At 43.6% G+C, this 26,785-nt stretch overlaps 1 protein-coding gene across 1 annotated transcript in view; it reads right to left on the bottom strand.

Moving 5' to 3' along the window:
• The window catches only part of MYO10 (myosin X), a 225,647-nt gene that overhangs the window by 190,272 nt on the left and 8,590 nt on the right, over nt 1-26,785 (bottom strand). The window lies entirely within an intron of this gene.

Genomic DNA, 26,785 nt, shown 5'->3' with positions numbered 1-26,785 from the left:
CTCTCCTTCACAACAGGCCCGTGGGAAGGAAAGATGTGACAAGCAGAGAAAAGTCAGGATTCAGACGCTGAAATCACCAGTGGCCAGGCACACTCCTAATCTGTTTCCATTCATTTTTGCTTTCATTTGTGTCTGCGTTGAGCTAGAAAGTTCCACTGAGGCACAGAGATAAATGAATGGAAACAGATAATAAAACTGGAGTAGCAGAGGCAACGTGAACAGAGAGCAAAAGTCATCTATACAAATTTCAGTGCAACAAAAAGAAATTCCATTTAAGAATAAAGGGAAAATTTAGAAAAAGAGAATTGGAAATGGATCTCGCTTCTAAAGGAGAAGAGGTAAGAGATGACCAAAGGCGTGGAGAGGTACAAATACTCTCTTTCTCACCATTTGAAATTGTCTGCAACTCTTTCATTGGCCCCTCTGGGCCTCCACAAATTCTTGCCCTTTTCTATTGGTCACTGATTGTCTCTTTCTGCTGGTCACTGGTTACCTCATACTCACATTCTTATGGGCCTGCAGACTTCCCGGTTCCTGCGGGCCAGGCTTTCCTCCCATCCCCTTGAAGCCCCTTTTTTAGTGTTCCCATCTCAGTTCTCAGGGGACAGGAATGGTCTAAAACAGCAGTTCTCAACCTGTGGGTCGCGACCCACAACAACTGTATTAAAGGGTTGCGGCATTAGGAAGGTTGAGAACCACTGGTCTAAAAGGAAGACTTCATCCCTGTCTTTGCCACAGATTCAACAATGCTCAGAGATCAAGTGCAGGGACCAATCCAGATGTGTATTGGTGGAATGACAGGGCCTGGTGCTTCAGCAGCTTCCCCACCATTCTGGGGCTTAATCCCACAGAGCAGGGCCCTCCAGGTAGCTGCCCAGATAAACAAGTAAGGAGGGGAGGAAAAGAGGAGAGGAAATCATATAAACTTTCTATCTGTGAAAAAGAATGTTCTACTCCCGAGCAATCGACTTCAAAATGCTGGCATGCACCTCTGGGGTTATGATTTACTCCAATAATTAGTGCTAACTCTAATCCCAGTATTTGTTTTGAAATCATTTAGCTGAAAAGTCAGTCATTGTAAAACATGTCATTAAAAAAATATTTTAGACATTCACACAACAGTACATTTATGACAAAGCTAGTTTGCTAAACGTCATCCGAAATTTACCCTTTGTAAAAAAAAAAAAAAAAAGTCCTTTACCAGCATGATTTAGGGACTTAGCAATATCACTACCAATATTCCAATAAAATACCATACCATCTGACTCCAAAACATATGCAAATGTGCCCCTACTGGTGTTTGAAGCTGAATGAATCCCTTGCAAATCTGTGTTTAAGCCCCACCTTGGCTTTATAAAGGACAATCAATCTTCTTTGCAGACTTCCATAGAATGAGGATGGGATGTGCTGCTCTCTTGCTAAAAGCAGCAAACTGGAAAGCCTCTTAAGTCACACCATCCAAACTTCCTTGTTCTCCATACAAATGCTAGAGAGGTTTGTCAACAGACCCTGAGAGGCCTGGATCTACAGGTGACACTGACAGTTCTCCTTGGGGACATTCCGTCCTGGCCTACAAGATCTAGCATGATTTTTAAAAGGCAGAGCTTGAAGGGTTGAACCCCCTCAAGTGAGTAAGCCCCCTAAAGAGGTGTACCATGTAAGTGTCATGATAGAAAAAATAGCAGACAAAAAATACCACTTAGTTGGCCAACAATTCAGAACAATCCTGGTCCATCACCAACTGCTTTCTGCTTTGGCGAATTTCAAGGGTGTGATTAAAACTCCACAGACCCTCATAATCTCAAGAACTCCTTGAACACTTTCTGTTCTAAGAAATGGCAGCCGGCCTGTGTGCCCTCTTGCTGTCATCAATCCCAGAATGGAAGATAAGGTGAATTCTAGAAAGCACTGCCGACAGGCAGGGAGGCTCCCGGCAGCTTGGCAAATCCTGGGAAGTGGAGGAAGTGGCTCTGGGGAACAGCAGTGACAGTGATGATTACAGCTCACAGGGCCCTCGAGATAAAACTTTCTAGAGCTCCCCGCTCAATGCCTATCAGTTCCCCAGAAACCTGTCTGCCTAGTAAATGCATCTTTGGACCATGGCTCCCAGCAGAGATAATTTAATATGTAATATTAAATTTCCCAGTAGCCATGATTTTTAGGAAAAAACTTACACATTAACAGGTAAGATTACTTTTAACATTATACTACTTACCCCAACAGATCCAAAATATCACTTCAACATGTCATCAGTATAAAAAAATGTACCGAGATACTTAACATTCTTTTCCCATACTCACTGTCAAAATCTGGTGTGTATTTTCCATTCTTTGCACATCTCAACGCAGAATAACCACAATTCAAGTCAAGTCCTCAAAAGCCACATATGGCTTGTGGCTAAAGTACTAGACAGCCCAGTTCGAGATTCCAGAATCTAGAGAAACAATCTTGCGAGCGAAGTGCAAGTGTCTGAGCAAAGATAACAGACACAAATGCACTATTTTTATTTTGTTTGCTTTTCTTCACTTTAGGGAACATTTGTACAAAATTCCCCAGTGACAATCAACAAAAGTATTCATAAATTACTCATCACCTCACCTGCCTCACCCTAATCTACTTTAGTTCCACATTCACCTAAGGAGAAAAGAAGAAAAATCTTGTCCCTACCTCTGAAATAATAAAAGAATGTGATAACTCACAATCACTCCAAGAATGTGAAGTCTACAAGTCCAGTGTATGATTTAAACAGCTCTGGGAAACTTAGTACATAAATTGCCCCATGACATTTTTTACCAAAGAGAGGAAGAAAAACATATCTGTTTACTGTAGCACAAAACTCACAGCAATTTCAACAGCAATGTTTTCTAAAATTCTTGAACTCTTAATTGCATGTGTCAGCTCATTATCTGAGTTACTGGGGGCTCAAGGTTAAGACAAATAAAACTAGACAATTAATTATATACCAAGTAGCCGAAAGTATGTGCCTTCACCTCAAAATGGCCCTTTTTGCCTCTCAACCATGCTCAGATACTTTCAATGATAACAGAAAGAGGAGAGAGTCTTGCAGACTTAGGACAGTGGTCCAAGGCCAATGTGTTTTTAATTCAGGTTTCCCTGGGTTAGAGGTTAGACACTGCAGTGTGCCTGAGTAACAGAAAAAAATCTGGTCTGCAGCCGAGAATGTGACTGATGGGAAGGCTAATGACAGAAAAACTCAAATTCCCCCCCAATGCCCAGCGGGTAGGGGAGCAGCTTTGAGAGAAGCAAATTAGCTTTTCAAAGACAGGGCACTCCATCCGGTGACAATTGGCTGGAGTAGCCCCGGACAGCAAAGCCATCTGTTCTCACCAATTTCCCAGGTGTAACCCCCACACATACCCACTCCCACCCCTCCTCAGTCTCTGCCACCCAGCAGGCAGCATGATCTTCCCAAACTTACGCCCCTCCCTTGGCTTAAAGCCTTTCTGATCTCAACAAAATCCCTCCAGAGCAGCCTACAGACTATGCAAGATCTGGTCCCTGCACACTCCTGCAGCCTGGTCTCAGCCACCCTGCCCTGAGCCCCTGCCTGTGGCTTTCCAACACCACCACCAAAGCATTCTCACCTCTTCTGAGAGGCCCTCTGGCTCACCATCCCTTTATCTCCACTAGAGAAATTGGTATGTAAATAAATAATTCCTTAGAGGCCAGCCCTCCCTGCCAGACCACCTCGGGCCGGTTGGTCTCTGGATCCAGCACATTGAGTAGTGCCTGGGACTCAGAAGGAATGAGGGAAGAAAAGTGGAAGGAGTGGCAGGGAGATTTATATCGAAGACCCAGGAACCCCACCTATCTATCACAGCACTTCCCCAGAACAGGGTATTAGTCTTTTACCAGCCCTGCCCTATTCACAATGACCTTGACCTGTTGTGTCCAGCTCACTTCTCCAAGCTTACCTCTATATCATTTACATACATGAGAAGACTCCCATTACCAATTCTAAGGTTCAGGCTTATGCAAACCAATATTAAAGGGAATAATAGCTACACCTTAAAAACACATCCTGTACCCTGAACTATCCCATGTTCTAGAGCTCCCTTCAGGAAGTACCAGGCACCCGACTCCCTCAAGCCCTGCCATCCTATGGTGACAACCCCCCACCCCCACCCCACCAGACTCTCATTTGCTAAACGAAGAGAGAGAGCAACGGGAATTCCCTCCTCCAGCCCACTGCTCCTTGGCAGCTTCTAGAGCCATATTGTCCCACACAGGCAGGAGTTAATTTAAAACGAATGAACTGGAAGCTGTTCACTTTTTCAGCCCAGGCTAAGGTATACGAAAGTATTTCCAGAACTCTAACCTTCTGCTCCTTTCACGCATCTCAATGTTTTGTTCTTCTCTTTCAGCAAATTCATTTTACCCGGAGAGCCAACACCACCCAAGATTCCAAACGCATTCCCTCATGCTACAAATATTTATTTAGCCCTGGTGGCCGACAAGGCACAGTGCCAGGGGCCAATAAGGAAACAGAATTCAATGGCAACAACAGGGGCGTCAGAATCCAGAAGACCAGGCTCCCTTACCCCACTGGCTGCCTAACCGTGGAGAATAACATTAGCAGTGGATGCACGCCATGTACGCCACGGTCCTCACACCTCTCTCTGCAATACCCTATAAGCCAGTAACTAGTAATGCTCCCATTTTACAGATGGCACAGTTAAAGAACTTGACCAAGGTCTCAGAGCTAACAGGTGGTAGAACTTTTCTTCTCTTTTTTAAAAAAGCCTTATTGGCATATAATTTACATACCATGAAATTAATTGAACCCAAGCAAGTTCACTCTCACAACTCCACACAATTCTACCTCTCCCAGCAGTTCTCTCTCCCAAGCCGCCATTTCCTACTTTACAAAATGCAGACGATAAGCACTAATCTTTAATCCACAAAGCAGTCAAGGGGTTAAAGAAGGGAACAAATATTAGTGAGGGGGCCAGCCCTGAGCCTGGCAGAAAGAACTGCTCAACTGCCTGAAAAGAGACTAGAAGCCAGTTCTGCCCTCCAAGTGTCTAATCTAATCAGAAACAAACTCTATAAAGAAGTAAAGTAGCAAAAAAAAAAAAAGTAAAGTAGCTGTAATAAAATGCAGAGAGAGAGAGAGAAATAACTTGGGAAGTGCACACACATTACAAAGGATGACTGTGTGTATAAACGGGAGTCGAGGTCCTGTGTCCCTCCAGCTGAAGTATTTGAAAGTGATAGGCTGGGTTGTGTGATAGTGCGAAATAAATATTTGGTCTACTTCCCTACCTCCAGCTACTAAGATCTTGGGACTCTTCAAAGTGGTCAGTGTCCTTGTATGCTAATGAATGGCTGGGACTGGCAGCCTGTAGGCAGCTTCAGGGTGGGGCTGTCCCTGGAAAGACCCAGGTGGAGAGGAGCTGCAGGCTAACCAAAGGCCAGTGATTTGATCAACCCTGCCCCTGTAGGAAAACCAAAACCCAAAAGGACAGTGTTTTTGGTCAGCTATCCACATGGAGGTTCCTCGAAAGTGGGGCACCCAAAGGGGAAGGGAGGCGCCACACCCTTCCCACCCGCACCTCTTCACCTGGCATTCATCATGATCCTCTATAATATCCTTTATTATAAACCAGTAAACAGCAACCAGGGGGCCCCTGAGTTCTGTGAGTTGTCAATCTGGGGCTTTTGATGGGCATCAAATGTGAGAGGGCAGTGGGATCTGTCTTAAGCGACCGGTGGGATCTGACTCCACGTGGACAGTGTCAGACTGAACTGAATTAGACGACAGCAGCTGTTGTCCCTGCAGAACTGACTGCTTGCTCGGTGTCTGGAGACACTCCCCCACCCCAAATATCTGGTGTCAGAAGCCGGTTGTGAGAATACGGTAGCAGAAACTGACTTTGTTTAGTCCTCTATAGACTCAAGAGCTGAGAACACTGAGTTTAACGCCGGGCTCAGTCCCTCAAAGCACAGATTTCATCACAACTGTTCAGTGTCCCTATCAACAAGGTTGTGTGTTGCACATGTGGACACTGAAAGCATTCTACACCCTTGTCCTAGACAGGGTTGGATGATCTGTAAGCTAACCCACACACATGTGGCTTCCAAATCCTCTCACGGAAACACCTCCAAGAATGGACTTAGTGTTGTGTGCAGACTCAACCTCCCACCCTTGTCTCATCTCATTTTGTAAAGCTTACCGCTGCTATCTTCTGAGGGTAATATTCTCCCTCACTGACCTTGAAGCCCTGTTCTCCCAGACCGTGACTGTCTGAGCCTGCCCTAGGAACCAGAGCCCCCCACAGCTCTCAAAGGGAGAAAGGGCAGGAACACAGCTGGAGGGAAGGATAAACAAAGGAATACTCTCCAGCCCTAAGCTGGCAACTCTCCCTGCAATCAGAGCAGCCTCCAGAAACCCAACCTTCCCTCCTGCAGAACAGCCCCCAGATCTGCAAAACCAGAAAGTTTCATGCTAGGGTCTGTCGAAGTAAAAGATGGTTTCCTTTGCGGCAACCCACTTCCAAATATGTTTTATGGCTCTCAAGAACCCAATGGCACCAAGTGGTTTTGTTTTGTTTGCTTCAAAGAATAAACTCCCAGCTACCAGTGGAACTAATTAGCTTAACTCATGACTGGCTGGGCAGAGTCTTCACACACTACCTCCCGGTCACCGTGTACATTATCTGCCACAGACAGCGCATGTGTGTAGGGTGAGAGAAGGTGAGAGGTGGAATAGTAAAAACAGCTCTTTAACAAAGTGACATCTGGGTAGCAACAACAATCCATCAATCTAATTTCCTGTTCCATATCTTTTGTGGCAAGTTTAAAAGAAAAAGAAAAGTGCTCACAGGTTAGGAAGAACACATCCTCAACTGTGATCCCTGTCAAAGCAAGAGAGATTTTTTTCTTTAATTTGTTTTTTTAAGACAGTCTCATTTCTTACCCAGACTAGAGTGCAGGGACACCAGGTGTAGCTCACTCACTGCAACCTCAAACTCCAGGGCTTAGCTGAGCCTCCTGCCTCAGGCTCCCAAGTTGAAAATTGGACTATAGGTATGCGCCACCAAACCTGACTAATTTATTTATTTATTCATTCATTTATTTATTTATTTTGTATAGATAGGGCCTTCTTCTGTGGCCCAGGCTAGTCTTGAACTCCTGCCCTCCGGCCATCCCCCTGCCTTGGCCTCCCAACATGCTGAGGCCACTGTGCCTGGCCTGGTATTTCTTACACTTTGCATTTTTACAAAGGTAGTAACAGTGTCATACACTTCCATTAACAGGCCCTGAGGGAACAAATGCCAGGCAGGACAGCTGCTGCCCCGCCCCCATGCGATTAGCAGAAGCCCAGGGCATCTCTGCTGGGTGCTGGGAGAGGGTCTGAAATGGATACCCCACCTCTCGACACTACATACTTGAATGAGGAACCAGCACATGAGACCTTTAGTTCAAGAAGGGTCTAAGCAGGTTTCTCTGCAGTGGTGCTACTCACATTTCGGGCTGGATAATTCTCTGTGGTCTCCTGTGCACATGAGGAAGATTAGCAGCACCCTTGGCTGCTACTCACAGATTACCCCTAGGCCCAAGTTGTGACAAGCAAAAATATCTGCAAACATTGCTGAATGTACCCTGCAGACAAAACCGCGCAGTTGAGAACCACTGGTCTAAAGAAAAGATGCTGCTTCTTCAGGCTCAGTGTCCCCCACCTGGACACAACGTTAAATCATTAACCACTGAGGGCTGGATGAGCCAACACAACCGAAACCCCCTTAACCTTATTGTCATCGGCTCTCCAAACCTCCTCCTCCTCCTCTCTACCGCCCCAATCTTGAGGGTCTCCACCATTACTGGGTTGGCCAAACTAGAACAGGGACATTCCTAACACTCCTGTCCCCCACAGCCCAGAGGTGCCAGGTGCTGTCCTCGCCAGCAGCCCATCTGCGGGGATGACTCCCGATCCATCCTCTTTCCTCTCAGACCCCTCGCTAATGTGGAGAGGAAGAAAATAAACACTCGCATTCGAGAACACTGAGGAGCACCAACACTTCTGACAACCACTTGAACTTTACTTCTTGCTTCTGTTCTTTATTTGCCTTTTTGTAACTTTTATTTATTTTTAAATGGTGGAGCCAGGATTCAAACCAGAAGCAATTCCAGGGCACTTGCTCTTCTAATTAGGCTACATTGCCTCCCACATGAGACGCGGAGAACAAAAGGGAACCAGAAAAGAGTGGAGTCATCACAGGGAGCATCAAAGGCTCAGAAGAGGGCGGCGCCTGTGGCTCAGTGGTAGGCCATATACCGAGTGTGGCGGGTTCGAACCCGGCCCCGGCTGAAATGCAACAAAAAAATAGCTGGGCGTTGTGGCAGGCGCCTATAGTCCCAGGTACTTGGGAGGCTGAGGCAAGAGAATCGCCTAAACCCAGGAGTTGGAGGTTGCTGTGAGCTGTGGCACCACAACACTCTACTGAGGGTGATAGAATGAGACTCTGTCTCAAAAAAAAAAAAAGGCTCAGAAGAGCTAAGTAGAGCTAGCTATTGAGAGAGGACCCACAGAAAAGGCCATCCATCATTAAGTCTGTCCATCAACAGGTCACCAGGGATGACATTTTCATTTATAGTGATTTATTGAAAAAAGAAAAAACTAAAACCAGAAAGCTTTAGGACAATTCATCCACCCTGAAATGAGCTCCAAGTAATAACATATTCAAAGGATTATGCAGACAATATAAAAAATATTTTGTTACAACATTTGCATAGGAGACACACACTTCCTCTTTAAAAAAACAACCCACAGCATACACAACTAGGTGTGGAAAAAGGCAAGCTAAGTATATTTATGGTTTAGTTTTTGAAGAGTAACTATTTTGGAAGAAATGGGTGTTAGGGAAAGGTAGGGAACAGACTAAGAAGGAAAAGAAAAGTGGGCAACTGCTAAGACAAAGCAAACGGACAATTGCTGAGACGGAGGTGACGGGTAATTCGTAGCTTAGACATGAGCAGGGTAGGGGAGACAGACTGTTCTGGGCTCTACAAAAGCAGAACCAGCCGGGATTGTGTTTAGAAAGTTTTGAAATTCAGAGATGGTTCAACTCCTAAGGCCCCCACAGAGGGACTGATCAAGAGGAACTGTTTAAAGTCAGCATCCCATAGTTGATCAGTGCCCTCTTAATATCTTGATGACTTTCCAAAGGAGAAGTTAGTTAAGAATAATGCACAGGGCGGTGCCTGTGGCTCGGTGAGTAGGGCGCCGGCCCCACATACCAAGGGTCGTGGGTTCAGACCCAGCCCTGGCCAAACTGCAACAACAACAAAAAAATAGCCGGGCGTTGTGACGGGCACCTGCAGTCCCTGCTCCTCGGGAGGCTGAAGCAAGAGAATCGGCTAAGCCCAGGAATTGGAGGTTGCTGTGAGCTGTGACGCCATAGCACTCCACATAGGGTGATAAAGTGAGACTCTGTCTCTAAAAAAAAAAGAATAATGCACAGTCAGCTTGATCAAGAAACCTAGGTGAAAGAAATGCTTAAACATAAGAAGTAGAGGCACAAAGCTGAGATCGGGAGAGCCGGGGAAAAGTCTGTAAGGAGTCCTTTCTCATTGGTGAGAATAGACCCCGTCCTTCCTCGCAGGTGTGTCCTACCTGCTCACAAAGTTGCACGTGTTCTGTGTACTTAAAAAAACGAAACTTCTCTGTTGAGTTGCCACCACGGCCTGACTGTACCCTTTTGCACCGGCTCTGCAGCTACCGCTTGGTTTCCTCTTTGCGACGGCGGAGTCAAAGTGCCTTCGGATTCTGAAAAGCCCGCAGCAGAGCTGGGGTCCTCACAGCGCCCCGCCAGCAGGAAACCTCTGCTTTGGCGTTTCCAGATCGTAGGTGCTGAGGAGGCAGGGCGGGTGAGTACAGGGCGTGCACACACGACTTCCTTTATCTCAGCTTTACATCTCGCTTAAAAATGTAACATAAAGATTCATCTTTACCTTGCTTGTATTAAAAAAGCAAAACACTGACAACCACTTAAAACCAAAACAAAAAAGTCACCTCTGAATGTTCTCCTAAACTGTTTTACACCTAGGGATATCTGTGTGTTCATTCCTATCAACTGGCACAGTCAGGGGAACAACACGGTCAGCATAGGAGCCACGGGACGGTGCGTGTTAACTCACACGTGCACACATCCAGCTAAGCTATTCCTCAGAACGTGAGCCTCAGCCTCCTGGGACCAGGATTACCATTACTCTTCTAAAGAAAGGTTGGCAAGCTGCTTTTTTACTAATGTTGTGTTTGGAGGTGGGGGAGGCATAAACTATTCAACATAAGTTTGTTAGGTAAACCCACTGAAAACGGACGTACAAAGTAGAGGCTTTAAAGATGGGCCTTCTGGATGGAAATAAACAAATACAAAAATATGCTCATTATATATATTTATATATATAGTGTGTGTGTGTATATATATATATACTTTTTTTTTTTTTTTTAATGTGACAGAGTCTCAAACTGTTGTCCTGGGTAGAGTGCCATGGAGTCACAGCTCACAGCAACCTCAAACACTTGGGCTTAAGCGATTCTCTGGCCTCAGTCTCCCAAGTAGCTGGGACTATAGTTGCCTGCCACAATGCCTGGCTATTTTTTTGTTGCAGTTCAGCCGGGGCCGGGTTAGAACCCGCCACACTCGGTATATGGCCTACCACTGAGCCACAGGCGCCGCCCTCTTCTGAGCCTTTGATGCCTGGCTATTTTTGTTGTTGTTGTTGTTGTTGTTGCAGTTGTCATTGTTATTTTAGCTGGCCAGGGCCGGGTTCGAGCCCATCAGCCCCAGTGTGTGTGGCTGGCGCCCTACCCACTGAACTACAGGCGCTGCCTTATATATTATATATATAGTCGATAAAATAAGTATTTTTTTATTGTACTTATTTATTTTTTAACTTTTGTTTTGTTGTTGCAGTTTGGCCAGGGGCAGGTTTGAACCCACCACCCTCAGTATGTGGAGCCGGCACCCTACTCACTGAGCCACAGGCACCTCCCCAAAAAGAAGTATTTTTTTTACAACTGCTTTACACACATTATATAAAATCAGAGCCAATCCTGAATACTAGTCAATCACAAAAAGGAATAAAGTGCCACAGCATGCCACAAGGGAGATGAATCCTGAAGAAGTTAGGGTGCTGAGTGAAAGTAGCCAAGCACAGGAGATCAGCCTTGTATGGGTCCATTTATATGGAATACCCACTATTTCACAGAGAAGAAAGCTAAGCAGAGGTTGCCCAGGGCCAGGAGGAGGAGTGAGTGGGGAGTGACTGCTTAATAGGTATGAAGTTTTATTTGGGGGCAACAAAATTGTTTTGAAATTAGAGGTAATGGCTGCACTACAATGTAATACGCTGACTGCCACTGAATCGTATACTCAGAAATGGCCGATTTTGTATGAATCTCACCTCAAAAAATAAATAAAATGGGGCGGCGCCTGTGGCTCAGTCGGTAAGGCGCCGGCCTCATATACCGAGGGTGGCGGGTTCAAACCCGGCCCCGGCCAAACTGCAACCAAAAAATAGCCGGGCGTTGTGGCGGGCGCCTGTAGTCCCAGCTACTCGGGAGGCTGAGGCAAGAGAATGGCTTCAGCCCAAGAGTTGGAGGTTGCTGTGAGCTATGTGAGGCCACGGCACTCTACTGAGGGCCATAGGGTGAGACTCTGTCTCTACAAAAAAAAAAAAAAATAAATAAATAAATAAATAAAATGGTTAAAAATCACAGCTGAAAGTAGCCTCACAGAGGATCACGTGCAGTTTTTCCATTTACACACAGGAAACCTGTACTCACTATGTGTCCATCAGTTACGTAAGCATTTTAAAATGTGTTTATTATTTCATTGCCCGTCAGCCCAAGGGGTGGGTACAGTTAGGATCAAACCCAGTTTGCAAGTGGGAGCATGAAGCACCGAACAGTGACGTGGCTTCCCCAAGGCCACACACCTGTGTGTTCAGGCAGGGTTCAAGCCCAGGCACTCTGTTTCCAGAACTTCCGATCCATGATACACTTCATCAGAGGCATTCTACAGGGGAGGCGCTCAGATGTTAAAGAATGCCAAGTCATAACGAGGCTGGGACAGAATCTTAGTATCACATCCAGTCCTCCAAACCTCACAGCTCTGCAAAGAAACTGAGTCAACTTTTAAAACAGAAAAATAAATTTTTCCACTCCCCTTCAAAAGACAAGATTGTCCAAATTCTACCCAATTTGTATTACTCAATGAGACATAAAGAATAGGCCAAAAGGGTGGCGCCTGTGGCTCAGTCGGTAGGGCGCCGGCCCCATATACCGAGGGTGATGGGTTCAAACCTGGCCCCGGCCAAACTGCAACCAAAAAATAGCCGGGCGTTGTGGCGGGCGCCTATAGTCCCAGCTACTTGGGAGGCTGAGGCCAGAGAATCGCTGAAGCCCAGGAGTTGGAGGTTGCTGTGAGCTGTGTGAGGCCACGGCACTCTACCGAGGGCCATAAAGTAAGACTCTGTCTCTACAAAAAAAAAAAGAATAGGCCAAAAGACTAAAGGGGCCAAAAAAAAAAAAAAAATGCAGAAATTTACTGTAGCTACCACCCTTTAGAAATAGCTTTACACTATAGTGATTATTTTTTTGGAAGCAGGCTAAAACTAACCGAAACTAACCCAAAGGAAAATGTAAGTCATTCCATTCCCTTCCTTTGCTCCAAAGTTACGAAGTTGCTCCAAAGTTATGAAGCAGCACTCCTTCACTATCTAAGGAGAGTCCCAGCCCAGCCCAGCCAAATTTTGTTTAGCCTGCTCAGTAAAAACTAAAACATCATTGACTCACTTGTCAACATTTCACGAATTGAAACCTTTCACAGAAATCTAGACCTCTGGCTCCTCTTTAAACGTGAAAATAGGCCTGGCAATAGCGAACCCTAATTCTCCGGGGTCTGTGAGCGCCAGCTAACCACAATCCCCTCCACTCCCTATTGCCCACAACCTGACTCGTTTCACTCCTCTGGGTAAAAGGGGACAGTGCCAGACTCTGCAAGTGCCACACTGTGACCTTTTACACAAGGTCTCACATAGTCTGGGTCTCAATATTGGTTTTTAGGAATGCATTATTTTGTACATAATGCTTCCATTCAAAGCAGTCTTTTGAAGGGAAGTTTCAGTTATTTAATGGGCTTGTCAACCAGTGCTCTTGATTAAACTTGGCTCCAATCAAAAGGGAAATGAGTGTGTTTTTAGGCCAGTCTTGGACATAATATTAAATATATTAAATCATGCCGTAATTCTGACCAAATGGCAGGATAAAACCCTAGCCACCCAAGTGAGTAAGTATTCTATTTATAGCTGCCAAGGGGTAAGGCTTCCAGACTTTGTTCACCTACTACCCTGCCCCCACCACCAACACACACAGTGTCACCTCCGTGATATTGAATTTCAGCCTCCAGCAAGTCAGACTTTTCCGTTGGTTTGGCTTGGGATGATTCCTAAGCCATAGGCATTCTTTCTGGCCACCTGCCAGCTGAACACCAGAACACAAGGAAATTCTGTTTGTTCCTCAAAAACATAAAAAGTAAAAGCCAATTCTATCTTCCCTTTGGTTTTAAAGAAATTCAGCAAGGAATTACAGTCCTGGCCTTCTTTTATGACTAACATCAGACACAAATACAAATCAGTTCTTTATCCCCAGTTACAAAACAAACCATTTTCATACTCTGCATTCAAAGGTGCTAAAAACTCATGACATAAAAAAAGTACAGGCTGCTATCGGTTTTCTCTTAAAAGTCTTACAAATTGATAAATCCAAATCTTGAGTAACAGTCGAGTATTATTTGACTAGCAATAAAGCAGACAGGGGCAGACTCGGTTACTCTGCAAGGCCTTCCGCATTCGAATTTCTCGTGAACATAGCAGACTAAAATTTTCTGCTTCTCTTTGTATGGCTGTCTGAAACTTAAGACTAAACAATCCATGTCACTGGTATTGGAGAATATTTTTCTTTACAGTTTTGTGAATGCAACAATCTTTTACAAAACTGCATCTGCGCGGTTATAGTTCAGCTGAAGAAGGATGACGAAAAGACGTATCATCACCAGGAACCCCCAAGGTGGTGGCAGGTCACAAACCGTGGAGGTGGCCAGGCTGAGAATGCCAGGAAAGGCAGAAAGTAGAGGGCAGTCCAGCACAGAAGCAAGGTCAACCTTGGAAGTGACCAGGGTGGCCAGAGCAAAGGCAGATATGTGATGTGGGATATGGACATGGCCAGGAACCCACAATATCTTGAGTCAGAACAAGAGAGTTAAGTTAAAACTATGTATTGAAATAAGATTGGCAAAAATCAGGACTCCAGGTACAACAGGTAAGCCAGAGCCTGAACTACAGTGGAACATGAGGTGTGGAATGGAGGTGGGAGAAGGTTGGGATATAGTTGCCCCAAAAGACCAGGGGAGAGAGCCAAGAAGCACCAGGAGAGGGAATGATGACTTTGATCACATGGGTTCCTACTCTTTGTGTCCTTTATAGGATTTAAGTTCAGACAGGAAACAACGCAATACATTCAGCTAGCTTGGGCTCCTCCCTGGAAGCAGGTACCTGGGGACATCAGTTTTGGTGGCAAGGAGGGTCTGGGAAGGCAAAGGAAGAGGAGCAACTTTGTCTGCAATAAAGACCTTATCATTTCCTCCTAGAGGGCCTATAGGAAGCTGTGTACAGACCAAGGTGCTTTAGCAAATAAGCAGGATTGTGTGGGCAGCCAGGATGAGGGCACCCACTCCAAGAGCTGACTCTGCTGACCCCATCTGCCAGCCACATGGCCTTCCTTCACTGCCATCCCACATGATTCCAACCTGTGACAACCTTCCCGGGCCCTTCTGGAGCTCCTGCTGAACACCCGACAAAGCTTGCAGGACCCTGTCCTTGATGAGAACCTAGTAGCCATTATCAGCAAGTCTATACCATCAGATAGTGGTCACTAGAAGAACAAATTAGTACATCCCCCAAGTATCACCTCATTACGACCAGTGACACCCAACGAAACTGACATGGCCCATCTGTGTCCCATTAATTCTTTAGACCACTATTTTTCTTTTGCTTGTATATGAATGAATTTCTAGCCCAAGACATGTCTGTTCTCCATTTGAGGGAATTCTAGACACGACACACCCTAAAATAGGTACCCAAGCCACAAAAATAAGCTTGAAATAAAATTGCTGCCTAGTGTGGGATCATACAGCACTAGAAAAAGTCCAAATAGTTTATAAAAAGCACCATCAGTCCTTGGGACAGACGAGCCACCTACCCATGAGACTGTGATAAGCTCTTGAGATACCAACTTGGGAGAGAATCAATGAACACACAGGTGCAAGAGAAGCCCAAGACACATGGAATCCCGTCTAGCTGTGTGTCTCTGAGAGGTACTTAACCCTCTCTAACCTACAGGTTATTTAACTCTACACAGGATAAACAACGGTTCTTAACAGGCAGAGGAGTCAACAAGATACTATCTGTATAAAGAGGGCTCATTTTGTACAGCAAAGAGCACCAAATGAGTGCCCATAGGTTTCCTCTATTATTGTTGCTGTTATCTGGTTTAACATTTATAGTTTCTAGATAAATCTGAGGGATGGTCCAAGGTGCATCAGTTAATAACGTTTCCTTGGTGTCCTCAGCTCCCTCTCTGTGGCATCATCGGCTCAGAAATGGCGGAGGTAGAAGTCCTCCTATCTGACGGGACAACCTTAGACTCACATCAGAGACCCCACGGCAGAGTGAATCACAATGAATTCTATCAACCTCAGTCTTTAATGAGCAGTGTAAAGAAATCACTCACCATCCTCACATTTCTTATAATTAATCTGAATTAACAGAGCTGGTAAATCAATACTTGAGGCCTATCTCTTACAGGTGGAATCACTTGGCCCCCTGAGTGTTAAGTCCTTGGTAAAGATGTCATTGCTGAGGCCTCATTACCAACCTATGAAGTCTAGATTTCTACCATGAACTTCACCTATCTCTAGAGACTTTAATTCTACCACATCAGGGTCAGATGGTGCTCAACAAATTATCCACTTAGCAAAATAATTTCACTAGGAATGGACAAGTGTGCAGACTCTTCATCTAACAAATTAAATAACCCGTTTGGAGTCCCAAGGAGTCTTTCTCTTTAAATTTTTCTCAATCAACAAAGCATATGTGACACCAAAGTTCATCTAGAAAGATGTCTTATTTTTAGCATCTTCCAGTGTCCAAAAGCCATGAAGTCAATACAAATCAGATTAAATGATTTTCTTTTTTCCTCCTCCTGTTAGGAGGGGGAAACAGCCAAGGAAAAAAATGAAAAGAAGTCACTCCTAAATCACAGATTAAATCCAGGAACTTTAAGATGATCCAACTTCATTTTCCTCCAGCCTAAAGATTTGACAAGAGCAGTAAAACTAATAAGCAGTCTTCTATTTATTGTCAGCAAATAAAGAGTTTGGCCTACTGATTCAACTGCCCCTACCAAGCTTTTAGAATGAATCATTACTGCGTCTGGCAAGAAAACAACACACTTGCTGAAAATTAAGCAGAAAGAAAAATCACACACTTACTCATCAAAACTGGGAGAAGAGAAAAAGAAAAGAGAAGGAATGGCACTGGTTGGTAAAGGTTCACTTACTCCATTCAAAGAGGCTGCCTCTGGCATTATCAGGGTGGATGCCTGAGTATTGGGTAACTAACCAAATAATCAAATGGTATGAAGAGGTCCAGAGAGTAGAGGAGAAGATTGCTAATGCCGGCCTTCTATATTTCTTCCATCTCAGAAATAAATCTATCAGGTTTCTATTGTCTATTCCTTTACTTCTTAGGATAAGTGAAACCTCATATTCAAAAAGAAGACCTACGTAGAAAGGAAAAAAAAAAGTGACTTTCTATCCCAAAGATTCACTAATGCTACAGAAATCAATGTTGGAAGAAGTACCACTAAGACACAGCTATAGATCTAGACACATAACTCAGTTATGCTAAATGTCATGAAGATAGTAAAATTAATAAAAATCAGATGAATGCTTCCTTCACGCACACCTCTAAAAGTAGACTCCAGGAAGTTACTCTAGGAGGAACGATTTTACTTAGAAAACACAGAGCACTAAAATAAATAAATACAACAGGGTAGACTCTGATAGAGACAAGTCAATTTTCTCTACCAGGATTTCTCAACCTCAACGCTATCAGCATTTTGGACCAGAACCATCTCTACTTTGGGGGCTGCCCTGTACAATCAGAAAGGTTTAACAGCATCTTTGGCTCCTACTCCCAGATACCAGATACCAATCATGCCCTCCCCATGCCAGTGGTAACCACCAAAAATGTCTCCAGATACTGCTAAATGTCCCCCTGGAGAGAAAAGCGCCCTCATGGAGAACTACTCTCCATGTAAATCACGAGTGTATACACTCTTCTTAGTAAAGTATCACAAGAATGGAAAAGCAAGTATTCAATATATTCAATACTACTATGAAGCCAGTAGATTAACTAATCCATGCCCACACAAGAGAAAAACTCAACTTAATTCAAACGCAATTTAACTGGTGGGAGGGGGGAGAAGGCAGGGGAGAGAGAGAAGGAGGGAGGAGAATAGGTGTGTTCTTACCTAAGGGTACAAGAAAAGGGTGTGCGGCACACACCTCCTGGGTGTGGGACACAAGTACAACAGGGACTTTACCTAACAAATGGAATCACAGTAACCTAATCATTTGTGCTCTCATATTAACCTGAAATTAAAAAAAATAAATAAAGGGCGGCACCTGTGGCTCAGTTGGTAAGGCGCTGGCCCCATATACGGAGGGTGGCGGGTTCAAACCCGTCCTGGCCGAACTGCAACCAAAAAATAGCCGGGCGTTGTGGCGGGCGCCTGTAGTCCCAGCTACTCGGGAGGCTGAGGCAAGAGAATTGCGTAAGCCCAAGAGTTAGAGGTTGCTGTGAGCTGTGTGATGCCACGGCACTCTACCGAGGGCCATAAAGTGAGACTCTGTCTCTACAAAAAATAAATAAATAAATAAATAAAAAATAAACCAGCATTCTAACCCTATCCCTAATGAGGTACCCAGCTCTTAACAATATCCAGGCTACATACTTTACAAAGAATAAAGATGTGGTTACATCTGCTGATCTAACCACACTAGCCGTTTCCTTCTTAAACTAAAAAACCTGTACTCCTTAAAATGAAAAACACTGGCAGCTATCAAATATCACCACCTTAACTGAATTATAGTTTGGAAAGTTGATTTAAATGTAAATGGTCTATCACCTTTTAAACATCTCACCCTGGTAGAAGGAAAGTTGATTTCCAAAATGGCTTCTTAAAATTTTTATCCCTAAACTTGAATGAAACAGCACTTTTATCTATCTAGATAAAAAGGGGGTGAGGAAGACGGAACAATCCAAAAGCCCAAAGCTGTGACTAGACAGCTGTGTGTCAGTTACATCTTAAGGGAGACAGAAGCGCCAGCTTCTCAGATAACAAGCAAGATTTACAAGCTGCACACAGATTCCAAAGCAAACAACTTTCTCTTAACATCATTTTGTGGGAATCTGGAGCTTACCAGAAACAGACAAAGTCCAGAAAAATGATTTAGGATATTCCATGTGACCTTAGCATTCAATGTGTGCGCCCCGGAAACCTAAAAATTTCACTAAACTCTTCTTTGAATTTTCTCCCAGAACAGAATTCCTACAAACTGCCAATCATTCAAGATGAGTGTTGAGTTGCTGCCCTCACAAAAACAAGAAGGTTTGTGTTTTTGCTTTCTCTGATTATGGAAAAATTTCTATTATTCCTCGTTCTGGTCACTGAGGAAAATAGTTCATTCCTCCAGGGCTTGTATTACATGACTCTGCTCTGTACCAGGAAACATGTACATGTTCCTGAAGGCTTCCACACAGACAGAACCTTCACCTTCACATACAGCCAAGAACCACTGCCATCCTCCCCAGTGAAGACTTGCTCCCTAGAGCCAGACCTTTGGGGGTCTGTACCCTGGCTCTACCACTCCCCAGTCATGTGAACTTGGGCAAGTTCTTCTTAACTTCTCTACAACTCTGTATTCTCTTATGTAAAATGGAGGTGAAAACGGTATAATCGTGTAAGGACTATTGGACAGATTCAATGAATTCACGTAAAAAATTCCGCACAGTCCCAGCCCGTGGTGAGTGTTCCAGAAATTTACACAAATTATTATAAAAAATGGTTAAACGGAAATGCAGGTGCACAGAGGCTGAATGGACAGCACCATGGCTACACCACGAGGCTGGTCCATTGTTCAAACTGTGGCCCAAACCCTACACTACATCAAATCCTAAGTACACACCATTTGTCCTTCCCTTGACAAACTTCTGACTTGAATTAGTACTGCTAAAATACAAACATTCAACATTATTGTAAAAAAAAAAAAAAAAGGTAGTATTTTCCTAAGCTGGGTTATGAAAAAGACAGGATATACTATCTATCTCTTAAAATACCCTTCCAAAATTCTGCTTTTCATGAGAGACTATCTGTTCAATTTCATCAACCATTTCATAACAAGGCAAAAAAAAACCCTCACAAGGGCCTTTAATTCTGAGGATATCTCATTTCACCATTTCTCAGGACCACCCAAGTTCAAAGATTCAAGTTAGGGACGTGATGGAGGTGTTGGTGACAAGGGAGATTTTGAGAGACATAAAGGACAGATCAACCTAAGTTGTACTTCTGACTCCATCATTTGATGGTGGATCTTGGGTACAGTAACCTCGCTCAGGTGTCTCAGAGTAATAGAAATTTACTAGAAACCTCAAAGATAACATGAGAAGGAAGATAAAGTTACACTCCCCTACAAAGCCCTCTGAACTCCTTTAAAGAGATCTTTTGATGTCAGAAGCACATTTTAACACTACACACAATCCATCAGCCTGACGAAACCAACCTAGAACTGTTCTTGCTTTCCATTTTTATTCTTAGAACTGATGACTCACATTTTAACTTTTTGTAGTAAAACACTAGAAAATATAATAATAACTAGGGTGAAAAGACAGCTGCAGAAATGACCTTCCACAACACATGCAAAGAACCCCTGCTTTGTTTATGCTTCAGAATATTGTACAGCAGAATCTAACCCTCCTAACCAACAGCTCATTTTATCAGATGTTTTTTTCTTCAGATTCATACTTTAAAACCAATGGGAGATTCCATCTTTTAAATATTTTATAAAAAAAGATAACTGGCCTTTTCTAAGAGAACCTAAAATGCAGTAAACTAACCTACCAGATCTGCCCAAAGACACACAGGAAACTGTTACAGCTGAGAAAGCTAAAACACCCTGAGAAACACCTCACTGATGAATTCCATTGCTTTTCAAGCTCCAGAAAGATTAATGGCAGAATTTACAGTCTGCAACTGAACTTCATATACTTGAAGTTGTATTTGATACCTACCTTCCACCCCTAAAAAATGAACATCTTTTGGAAACTCATTTCCTAGGACTGACAAAGCAGTATTCTGATGACCCTATCCTAACAAGGCAAGCACGTGTGGAAAGGCCAGGAGGCTGCTTCTGTCTTTTTGAAAAAACATAAACTAGGGCGGCCCCTGTGGCTCAAAGGAGTAGGGCGCTGGCCCCATATACCAGAGGTGGCAGGTACAAACCCAGGCCTGGCCAAAAACTGCGAAAAAATAAATAACTAAATAAACAACTCAAAAATAGTGCCTAAGACTCCATTCATTTCTTCACAGAGAATCGTGTACCTACTAGATGTAGGCAAAAACCCTTAGGCAAAAAGGCCTTGGTAAGAGAGTTTATATCCCAAGCCAACTGCTATGACTGCCTCAGCCAGGAACCCTAACATTCCAATGCTCAATCTAATACATTTTAGGTTTATCATAAGTATACAAACTAGTTTAAACAAAAAGTCCACCTCTCTTTGATTCTTGAGAGAGAACAGCTGACCTACATGTTGCTAGAACATGAGACACACTTTATACACATGCTTGGTGGGGAAAAAGAGCAAGTAGACATGTTTCATGTACAACAGAAGTTCTTGAGAAAGAAAATTAGTGTGGGGGGAGTCCTTTAACACGACTTTGACCCAGAACCTAATGGTGTGAGCAGAATAGCCGGTGTCTCCCTAGGGCTCAGAACAGCCTCTGCTTAGACTTTAATTACTAAGGGGAAAGGAAGCAAGATAGGGAGGTGGTTCTAATGGAGGCAGAACTAGGAGGCTGGCTCAGAACAGGCAGGGAGGTGAGGGCAGGTCACACGGAGTCCTAGCACTGGGATTGCTGGAGACAGCCCATCCTTGGAAGGTCAAGAGGCCCTCACCTAGAGAATTTAAAAAGTTAGAGCTCTCTCGCATGGGACATATCTCTCTAAGTTTTGTTTTAGTTTTTATTTGCCCTGGCCCAGAAAACAATTCTTTTTTTTCCCTAAGGCACACAGCCAGAAGCACTAAGAAGTGGGCAGTAAGAAAGAGCCCCAGTGACTCTAAAGAAAGAAAATCCTTCCCTGGCTTCTGCACAGGGCTCTCTGTTCCCCCCACACAGGCCAGACTGAGGCCTGAGCCACGGAAAGGCTCCAGCGCACCTCACAGGGCGCCTCATCCACATGCTCTGTGGAGGTTCCTTCCAGGGAGGGGCACGTTCCCGGGACCCGGGTGGCCCTGCGCTTTACAGACTGGCCTTTGGGCTCAGATGGTCACTTGCATTCTCTTCTTTTCCTAGTCACACTTTAACCAAGATGATCCCCTCACTGCTGCCACCACTATGCAAAGCCATTTTTTAAAATTTTAAAATATGAATTAAGAAGTACAGCCGCATTTTTACACAGACATCTTGTAAAATGCTTAATTCAGGCTGTTGGGTACGCCTATCGCTAGAGCAGTCTTCACTGTACCCAACTGGCTTCTGCCCTCTGCGATCTTGGTTTCTCGTGCCCTTTATATGGCTTTGTGCTCGCAAGTGCCCATCCATTAGCTCCCACTTAGTGAGGCCATATGGTGTCTACTTTTCCATTCCTGAGATACCCAAAGGAAATGAAGTCATTTCATCACCAAGACACCTGCACTCCAATGTTCATCACAGCACAATTCACAAATGCAAAGATGTGGAATCCAGCTCAGTGCCCATCCATTCGCATGTGGATAAAGAAAATGTGGCATATAAATACCATGGCATCCTACTCAGACATAAACAGAAAGAAATAATGTCATCTGCAGCAACTTGGATAGAACCAGAGAGCAAAGCCACTTTTAATGTTCTTGTAAGTCTTGGCTTACAATAAGGAAATCCACTTTGCACTGGGTCCCACTGATAAATAAAAGGAATATCTTGTTGCAGCTTTGTTTGGCATCCTAAGAAGTCTTGGCTGCAGCAAACTCCAATGTCCATTTGCTCACCTGGCTACTGGTCATGGGGCTCTAACAGCTCACCTGGCTACTGGTCATGGGGCTCTAACCAATCAGGGACAAGACAGCATTAAATGACCTAAAGCACAAGAGCCCCGCTGTGCAAAAGTCGTTTCCTCTCAGATAAAGACATAGGAACCTGCCAGTCGGTAGGATGATGAGCAAGTCCAAATGCACCCGATCTGACTAAATCTACCTCAAACTGTTTCCATATACACCTGAGCTGGCAGGTTCGAATCCAGCCCGGGCCAGCCAAACAACAATGACAGCTGCAACCAAAAAATAGAAGGGCGTTGTGGCAGGCACCTGTGGTCCCAGCTACTTGGGAGGCAGAGGCAGGAGAATCGCTTGAGCCCAGGAGTTAGAAGTTGCTGTGAGCTGTGATGCCACAGTACTCCACCCAGGGCGACAGCTTGAGGCTCTGTCTCAAAAAAAAAAGAAAGAAAGAAAAGAAAAGAAAAAGAGTCACAAATCAAAAAATTCCTTGACATCAACACTTAAATTTACAAGGAGTAAACAGGGAGGGCTATGAGAATTGAGCTATTAACAGCCATGAGACAAAAATAGAGTTGCTCATTATGCAAGTAATTCTCAGTCCCAGAAAGATACTGGGCATCAGCCAAGATATCCTAAGTGTGCCTGAACAAGGGAACAGTACTCAGCCACAAAACGAGCATCACCATGTAACAACGTCTCTGGGTTGCAAAGGCACTGATCAAGGAGAGCTGATCTCAAAGGACACTGGTTCCACTTTTACAGTTCTTTCAAATGACAAAATTACAAAGGAGAACAGGTAAGAAGTAGCTGGGAGTTGTGGAGATAGGGAGGGTGGGTCATGGAACATACTTCATTGAGACCGTGCTGGTGGTTAGGAGACTCCGTTATGTGTAATAACATGTAGAATTACACGTGCACGCATACAAAATCCATGCAAGCAAAACTGGTAAAACCTAAATCAGGGTAGACTGCACTGATGTCAATTCTGGTTTTGATTTGTCCTATTATTATGCAAGATGTACCACTAGGGAGGCTGGGTAACAGGAAGGACCGCTCTGCACTATTTGAGCAATAGTTGAGTCTATGTAAATATTTTAATGTACACCGGAATAAAACTATACAAAATACATGGCAGAAGGACAGTAGCCATGACTTACCTTGACATGTTCCCAAAGCTTTCTGAGAGAACACGACCTTCTTTTTCCTACCGGAGAACAACTGTCAGTTTAATTACTCAAAGTAATAAATACTTCTCAGATGCTCTAGGGAGAAGATTTCAAAGAGCACTTGTCCGGTGAGCGGTCCCACAGGGGGGACCAAAAACTGCCTCAGGGCTGAGGGTACAGCTGGCTGGGAATATTCTAACTAGGCTGAACAATTTAACACATGACTTGAATAATGATTGTAAAACCTGAACCTCATGGACAGAGTCTGGAGCACTAACAGAATTTTCCTTCCGCACTGATCAATGTGTGGTGTCCCCACATTTCCTCATGTGGGAGACTATTAGGAAAGAGTAGAGATGAGGAAGGGTGAAGAAGGTCCTAGCAAGTATCTGGCCACGTCTGAAGACATGTGGTTGTCACAGCCAGTGAGTAGGGGGCTGTGATCAGAGGCCAGAGACGCTGCTCAAAATCACAATACACAGGGCAGCCCATCCCACTACAAAGACTGATCACGCTGACAGTGTCAAGGCTGCCGAGGCTGACAAAACCTAAAAAGAGGCCACACCTGCCCACATTCAAAAATCAGAGGTAGAAAACTACCAGTGGACTGCATGTCTGGCCCTTAGCTCTGACCTCCTACTGGAAAAGGATAATGGGGTAAGTGAATCTAGCCTGCGGCAGCAAAAAAAAAACCCCACCAACACCGCCACCAAGCATTAGAAAGTGTAAGTCAGATCAAAAAAATAAGTAAAAATGGAGTATAAGGGGGAAGGTTGAGACAGCTTAACTTTAAAATTTTAAAAAAGGTATGTCATGGGCCACTTGTTCGGCAGCCTCCAGAGTCAAGGACAGGGTTACGAGCTGCCGCAGGCAACAGAGGAAGCCAAGCCATCCGCAGAGGCCTGGTCCCCGTATTCAGGACCCTCTGCATAAGCAAAGGGTCAACGTGTCCATGCTAGGATTGCGGTTTGGCTTCTGAGAACAGCTTGCTCGGCCATGTGCCCAGGTGGGTTTTGAGAACTGGTGCTTTTTTCTGAGGTACCCAGCCTCCTTGCAGGTTCTAGTTTTTTCACCCTTCACGTGGATAAATCCCCCAGGGTCACAGCACTCAAAGAACAAAATGCAGGTTGAAATAAACAGAATCGAACTTGTATCAAATGACAACAGTGTATACGTTGTTGTCGAAGGTATAGTAAACATTTCTATTCCAAAGTTCATAGACACATTTCCAGGGTTAATAAATAAACTTTAAAGACATGCTTACCCCCTACAGACATACCCTAATACGGTTGTGTGTTATTTAAATCTTGGTGGTTAGAATAGCAACCATACAGTGACTGTTATTGCCCAGAGTTAACTCACAAGGATACTATAATGCAAAGAAATAAAAAAAATTTTTAAAGCCCATACAAACAATTCTCCAACTACACATCCAATGGTTCCCCGGGCAATATACAGCCTCACCCCTTGTGTGAACTTTGGTCTTAAAGGAACATCCCTAACCATGCTGGGACAGAGAGGCTGGGGGCAGGGAAGGCACAGTATATTGAATCAACAGCCTTCCTTGTAACTAACAGAAAGAAATTGTCTTTCTCCTCCACTCTGGCTCACAGAAGACCTAAAAGTGGAAATGTAAATCTAGTGTCACAAGCTAACTTCCTCTGCTGGTCAATGCACTTCATTAAGATTCTAATAAGAAGTTACAAAATCCCTGGGAATATAAAGCCATCAGGACAAGGGCATCTCCACTATACCCTCTACAAGCTGTTCTGACATTTAAGGTGCTGCTCCGATAGTCAAGGTGATGGATATTCCAATTACCCAGATTTGGTTACATGACTAGATCAAATCATCACATGTACCCTGAAAATATATACATCTAATATACATAATCAATAAAAAGTATATATTTTTTAAAGTTTCAGATTTTGGAGCATTTCAAATTTCAGATTTTCTAATTAGGGATACTGAATTTGTACAATGAAATTCAAATATTGTGTAGCAATTCTTACAACCAATAATCTATCACACATAATTATACTTTATTTTTGAATCTAAATATTGCTGGATATATTTTATTGACAATATAAGCAACTACTATCTTGCCTTAGAAAAGCAGGCCTTGAATGAATAAAAGAACATGCTAAGAACCACAATGACTCAAGAAAGGTTTTCCCCTTTGGCATTACTGTCCATAAAACATAAATTACTGTGAAATTCTTCACTATAACCATCCAGCTAGTGATTTTGCTAAAATATGGACAATAAAAATAGATTTATAGGGGTGGTGCCTATGGCTCAAAGGAGTAGGGCACCGGCCCCACATACCAGAGGTGGCAGGTTCAAACCCAGGCCCGGCCAAAAACTGCAAAAATAAATAAATAGATTTACGGAAAATATATTAGGGAGTACATATTGTTATTTCCCATGCAAACATCACTGGCTCATCAACAGAATACCCAGACATGGGCAACTATAATTAAATTCATTCATGTTTGATAATTTGCTGATTTTCAGCAATAATGTTTTTTGATTCTGTCCTAAACAAGGTTTATCTGTCAAGGTAGAATAGAAGACAGTTTAGTTACCAGTGTATGAGCTTGGCTTATAACTTTTGAATATTTAGAAATGTGATCTGGGGTTCCTCCCCACCAATGACAGGCACTTCCTATATGCCTACAAGTTTCTTGACGTTCAAAGCTTTCTCAGTCAACTAATTATTAAGGGAAAACACCACAGGTGTGTTCTAACCAAGATGAATATGACATAGTAATAAAGTCTCAAAGCATTTACCACAAAACATTAAGAGTAGGACCAAGAAAGCTTCTTTTTGTCATTTATTACGACATTTTCTAAACTTACTACATATCCATATTCAGGATTAAAGAAAGAAAAAATGAATTTAAGAATACATAGAAAAATATACTGAAAAAATACAGTAAATCTGTTTATCAAAGCTTTGTATTTAAAACAAGAACACTCTCAATTCTAAATACATACCTAGTAACCTAATGCATTTCATTAAGATTCTAATAAGAAGTTACAAAATCCCTGGAATCATAAATAAATCATGACCGGGGGTATCTTGGCTGTGCCCACTACAAGGTGCTCTGACAACTCTGATAAAAACTACTGCTATCAAATAACCCCAACATCTGCAAACTCTTTGATCAACATTTCTGCTCTTGGAAAATTTTATCCTCAAGAAATAAACATGT

Source organism: Nycticebus coucang, chromosome 1 (genome assembly GCF_027406575.1).
Source record: "Nycticebus coucang isolate mNycCou1 chromosome 1, mNycCou1.pri, whole genome shotgun sequence".
Classification (NCBI taxonomy): Eukaryota; Metazoa; Chordata; class Mammalia; order Primates; family Lorisidae; genus Nycticebus; species Nycticebus coucang.
This window is presented reverse-complemented; position numbering and strand designations above follow the sequence as displayed.